The sequence below is a fragment of the Capsicum annuum genome, chromosome 8 (genome assembly GCF_002878395.1).
Source record: "Capsicum annuum cultivar UCD-10X-F1 chromosome 8, UCD10Xv1.1, whole genome shotgun sequence".
NCBI lineage: Eukaryota > Viridiplantae > Streptophyta > Magnoliopsida > Solanales > Solanaceae > Capsicum > Capsicum annuum.
The window spans coordinates 73,530,112-73,535,393 of record NC_061118.1 but is presented as its reverse complement, the minus strand read 5'-3'; positions in this window follow the sequence as shown (position 1 = coordinate 73,535,393).

Sequence of the window (5,282 nt, the reverse complement as noted above, 5' to 3'; positions counted from 1 at the left end):
TCGACTCGTAAGGACATATTTAAATTCCCTAATAAGTTGATCATTTACTAGGAAAGGGTTTCTCTAGTGCCTAAGATTGGTCTTAAGTTAGGTTATCATCAGCTAAAGATTAGGGAGGTGGATATCCCTAATACTTCCTTTCGAACTCGATATGATCATTATGAATTTTTGGTCATGTTTTTTGGCTTGAATAATGACCCGACAACATTCATAGACTTGATCAATAGAGTCTTTCGTCAGTTTCTAGATTTGTTCATCATTGTATTTATATATGATATTGTGGTATATTCCAAGAGTGAGGAAAATTATGTCGATCATTTTTGTATCGTGTTGCATACCTTGAAAGATCAGCATTTGTATGCTAAGTTTTTGAAGTGCAAATTCTGGTTGAAGGTTGTTACTTTTCTAGGTCATGTCATTTATAATAAAGGGATCATGGTCGATTCGTAGAATATTGCAGTGGTAAGAAGTGGCCTAAGCCCACGACTCTAACTGATATTTGAAGCTTCTTAGGTTTAGCCAGCTACTATAGGATATTTGTAGAGAGTTTCTCGACTATAACTGCTCCATTGGCTAAATTGACCCAGAAGAAGGTAAAGTTCTTATGGTTTGAGGCTTATGAAGGGAGATTTGAGAAGCTGAAAGATAAGTTGACATAAGATTCAGTTTTGGCTTTGCCTGAAGGTATAGCTGGTTTTATTGTCTATTAAGATGCGGCCTGTATAGGACTTGGCTATATGTTGATGCAGTAGGGTAGGGTGGTGGCCTCTATTTCTAGAAAGTTGAAAGTTCATGAGAAGAATTACCCGACTCATGATTTGAAGTTGTTAGATGTGGTATTCTCATTGAAGATCTAGCATCACTATTTGTATGGAGTTCGTATGGATATCTTTTATGATTATAAGAGCCTCCTATATGTGTTCACGTAGCCAGAGCTTAATCTAAGGCAAAAGAGGTGGCTTAAGTTGTTGAAGGACTACGACATGAGTCTCCATTACCACCCTAGTAAAGATAAGGTAGTTGGTGATGCTCTTAACAGGTTATCCATGAGAAGTATAGCTCATGTTGATGTGGATAAGCAGGAATTGGTGAAGGATATTCACTATTTGGCTAACTTTAGGGTTTGTCTCTTCAACTCTGAGGATGGTGGTGTATTTGTGCATCAGGTGGCATAGTCATCTCTTATTGTTGAGATAAATATGATGCAAGTACTGGATCCTATCTTGATGAAGATTAAAGGAGATGTGGGTCATCATAAGGTTGAAGTTTTTGTGATTTGTTGCAATGGTAGCTTGAGTTACCAAGGTAGACTATGTGTTCCTGATGTAGATAGGTTACGAGAAATGATCTTGGCTGAGGCTCATGGGTCATATTATACTATTCATCTTGGTTTAACGAAGATGTTATCATGATCTTAAGGAGATTTATTAGTGAAATAATATGAAGTGAGATGTAGCTATTTTTGTGGCTAAGTGCTTGGTGTGTCAACAAGTAAAGGTTGAGAACTTAAGGCCTGGTGGGTTATCTCAAAAGATTGAGTTGCCTGTATAGAAATAGGAGATAATCAATATGGATTTTGTTGCTGGCCTTTCTTAGTTTTGGAACCAGTTTGATTCAATTTGGATTATCGTGGATAGGATGACTAAGTCTTCTCACTTCTTCCCAGCGAGGACTAATTATTTAGCTAAGGATTATGCCAAGTTGTTTCTTGGGGAGATTGTGAAGTTGCATGGTGCTCCAGTTTCTATTATTTTGGATTGTGGTACTCAGTTCTCATCTCACTATTGGAGATTGTTTCAAAGAGGTTTGGGGACTAAGGTGAGTCTTAGTACTGCATTTCACCTGCATCCAGATGAGAAAGTAGAAAGGACAGTTTAGGTCTTAGAAGATATTCGTTGGGGTTGCATGATTGACTATGGTGGTAGTTGGGTCAATTATTTACCTCTTATAGAGTTTGTATATAATAATAGTTATCACTTTAGCATTAGTATGGCTCTTTTTGAGGCATTGTATAGTAGGAGGTGTCGTTCTCCTATTGGGTGGTATGATGTTGGTAAAATGAGTTTCTTGGTCCTTACTTAGTTTACCAGGCCATAAAGAAAGTGAAGGTGATTCATGATAGGCTTAAGACTGCTCAAAGTCTCCAAAAGTCCTATACAGATATGAAGCGTAGGGATTTAAAGTTTGAGGTTGGTGATTGGGTATTCGTAAGGGTGTCTCTATGAAGGGGGTGATGCAGTTTGGTAATAAGAGAAAGCTAAGTCCTTGTTATGTTAGTCTGTACTTGATATTGAAGAGAGTTGGTAGTGTTGCATATAAGTTGGAGTTGCCTTCTAGTTTGAGCTCCACTCATCTAGTGTTTTCTGTCTTGATGTTGAAAAGGTGAGCGGGTGATCCTTTGTTGATTGTCCCTTTAGAGGGGCTAGGTATTTCAGACTCCTTATCTTATGAGGAAGTCCTGCTTGAAATCATGGATCGGCAAGTTCGTCTGTTGTGGACGAAGGATGTGGCTTCGGTAAAGGTTCTATGGAGGAACCACAAGGTTGAAAAGGCCACTTGGGCAGCTGAAGAGGACATGAAGTCCAAGTGTCCGTTCTTGTTCCCTATTTTCAAAAATCATGCCTAAGGTATGTGTTATTCTTAACATCTTTGTTTTCTAACTTTGTTAAAGGAAAGGCGAATTTGTTTGGCATTTTTATTTTCTAACTTGGTTAAAGGTAAGAATAGAGGTATATGAAATCCAATTGTGCTTGTGTTGCATTGACCCATCATTCAAGGATGAATGATCCAAGTGGGTGAGAACATAACACCCCTGATTTTTTGGCTCTTGAAAAATTCTTGAGCTTGGGCTCACTGCCTTGGTCACGACTCCTGGTGACGAGTCATGAGATGTGGTTATGGCTCGTAGGACCAAATTAGAAACTTAGTGGAAAAGTTCTTCTATGAGTACAAGTGTCTCAATAGGAGCTGTGAGGATATGTTATGAGTTATAGGTTTAAATCGCAGGATGTACAGTGTTTAAATTTATTTGGGTTCTATGTTGATCACGACAAGACTTTACGAGTCATAAGATCTCATTACGAGTGCTTTGGTAGAGTCCTAAGGTGGGTAGTGTATGGGGGTCCTAGTCACTATCTTGGTTATGACTCGTGGTCATGAGTCGTAATGTGTGGGTACGAGTCAAGGGGTACTTGTAACCAAAAGGGGCTTTTGCAGCTTTTAAGTTGAGTGCATTCTGGATATTTCCCCTCTTACCCAACTTAAAACCCACATCATATAACTTCTTTAGGGTATCATTATCTATCAGAAACACATCAAATAACCTCTTAGAACACTCCCAAATCCTTAAGGTCAAGAACACTTAGGGTTTTCATCAATCTAATAAATTGGGGCTTTCAAGGGTGATTTATCTTCGTACTTCTTGGTGGTTAAGGCATGTTACTCTTCCCTCATTGTTAATTTTGTAAAAGCATGTGATTTAAAGTATTGTCCATGAAATTATTGTTATGGTTTTGAAACACGGGTTGGGTTTTTTCAATTTTTATGAATTGAACAATGTTTCTCATGGTTTATAGATGATTTTCATGCTTTAAATGTGGTTTTGAAATTGTAAGTGCATGGGGATGTTGAATGAACTAGGGAATTGTGATTTCCCAAAACTTGTGACTTTTGAAGTGGTTATGTCCCCAACCCACAATGTGAAATTGGTTTTAGTTATGGGAACTGTGGAAATTTGTGAAATTTAATTATTTTGAATTATTGCATGATAAAAAGGCATTTGAAATACAATGGTATGATTTAATGAACAAAAGGAGTTAGTGTTCCCCAATGTTTATTAATGAAAAAAGGGAGTTGTTCTCTCCGAGTTAATGGAAATTTTTTTGGCATGACATGTTACCTTGCAAGTGTAGTTGGTATGACGATACCAACAATGTATGCCTTAATATGGAATGTGGTTAAATGAATGGGAATGTGTGACACTTGTTTTAATTAGGATTTAATAGGGGTTGTGTAGCTAATACTGGAAATTGCATTTGTCGACGCAGGGGTCAAAGTGACTAGGGAGGTTCGAGTCCCCCTTATTATTACTTCATGTTTAGGGAGGGTCGAGTCCCCCATAAATTTATATGATCGGGTGCTTAAGTCACCTTGGTATATGTTGGAGGGTTCAAGCCCACCATGTGCATATATATAAGATTATTCTCTGGTTCGTGCAGCTACACGCAATGGGGCCCTACTAGGAGGTGAGAGTTGGGACCCATATAGCTCGTGGTGTACTATTATATGATGGTTGAGCTACAAAATCCAGTCTAAGGTTTTGAAAAGCATGTTAAGCCTTTTTCTCTATCCCAGCATGTGATATATATATATATAAAATTGCATATAGTTATGTGCATTGGTTTGACATGGTTTTGAATTGATGGCATTATTGTATATTTATCCTTGAGTACATGCTAGTGTTCACTCACTATCTTCGGACGCTGTATCCCCACGCAAAGTAGGCGCTAGAGAAACTTCTAACTTTCCTGTGCAAAGTTAGTTGTATTAGCTCGGTTCGTTGGTCTTTGGTGGTGAAGTGGTGAGCTTTCATTCCTCTGAAAGACTTAGTTATTTCATCAGTTTCTCTTTGTAATTTAGAAGTAAAGAGTTCACATTGACACTATCATTGTTATTGTCATTGTCAGAGTCGGGGGCATATCCCGATGTTTTGTTGGTAGTCATTACGTAGAGGATTTGTTTGGACTTCTGTGGACTTGGGGATGATTTGGTATTATTTGGTTTGGTTTGATTGGTTTTGGTTATAGACTATTATAATATCTTTAAGATTGACTTTTCTTATCTTGTTATATGTTCGTAATTCATCTGACATGGGGCATATGGTGGCTGGTTGCTTGTGTGTTGGGGTTGGTCTCCATTTTTTATTGGACTTGAGATACCTATCATGGCCAGGCCTGGTCCAGGTCGTGACAAAATATAGACAAAAAAATATGCGATCAGTACATTTGAATGTACTGAGTCTATAGGCAATAACCATTTTGAAATAAATACATAACATAATGTGCATTAGTAAAATGATAGAAAACCATAGATTTCATAAGGGTTCATATCAGTTAAAAGTAAATCAATTTAAAGAGCATGAATGAGTATTATAAAAGAATGCATACGTGAATTCATATATACTGAAAATCATCTCTTAAAGGATGCATATCTCGAACCATACAATCTAAAATCATATCGTACTCATATCATCCAAAAAAGTATAAGGACCATATCGTGAAAAG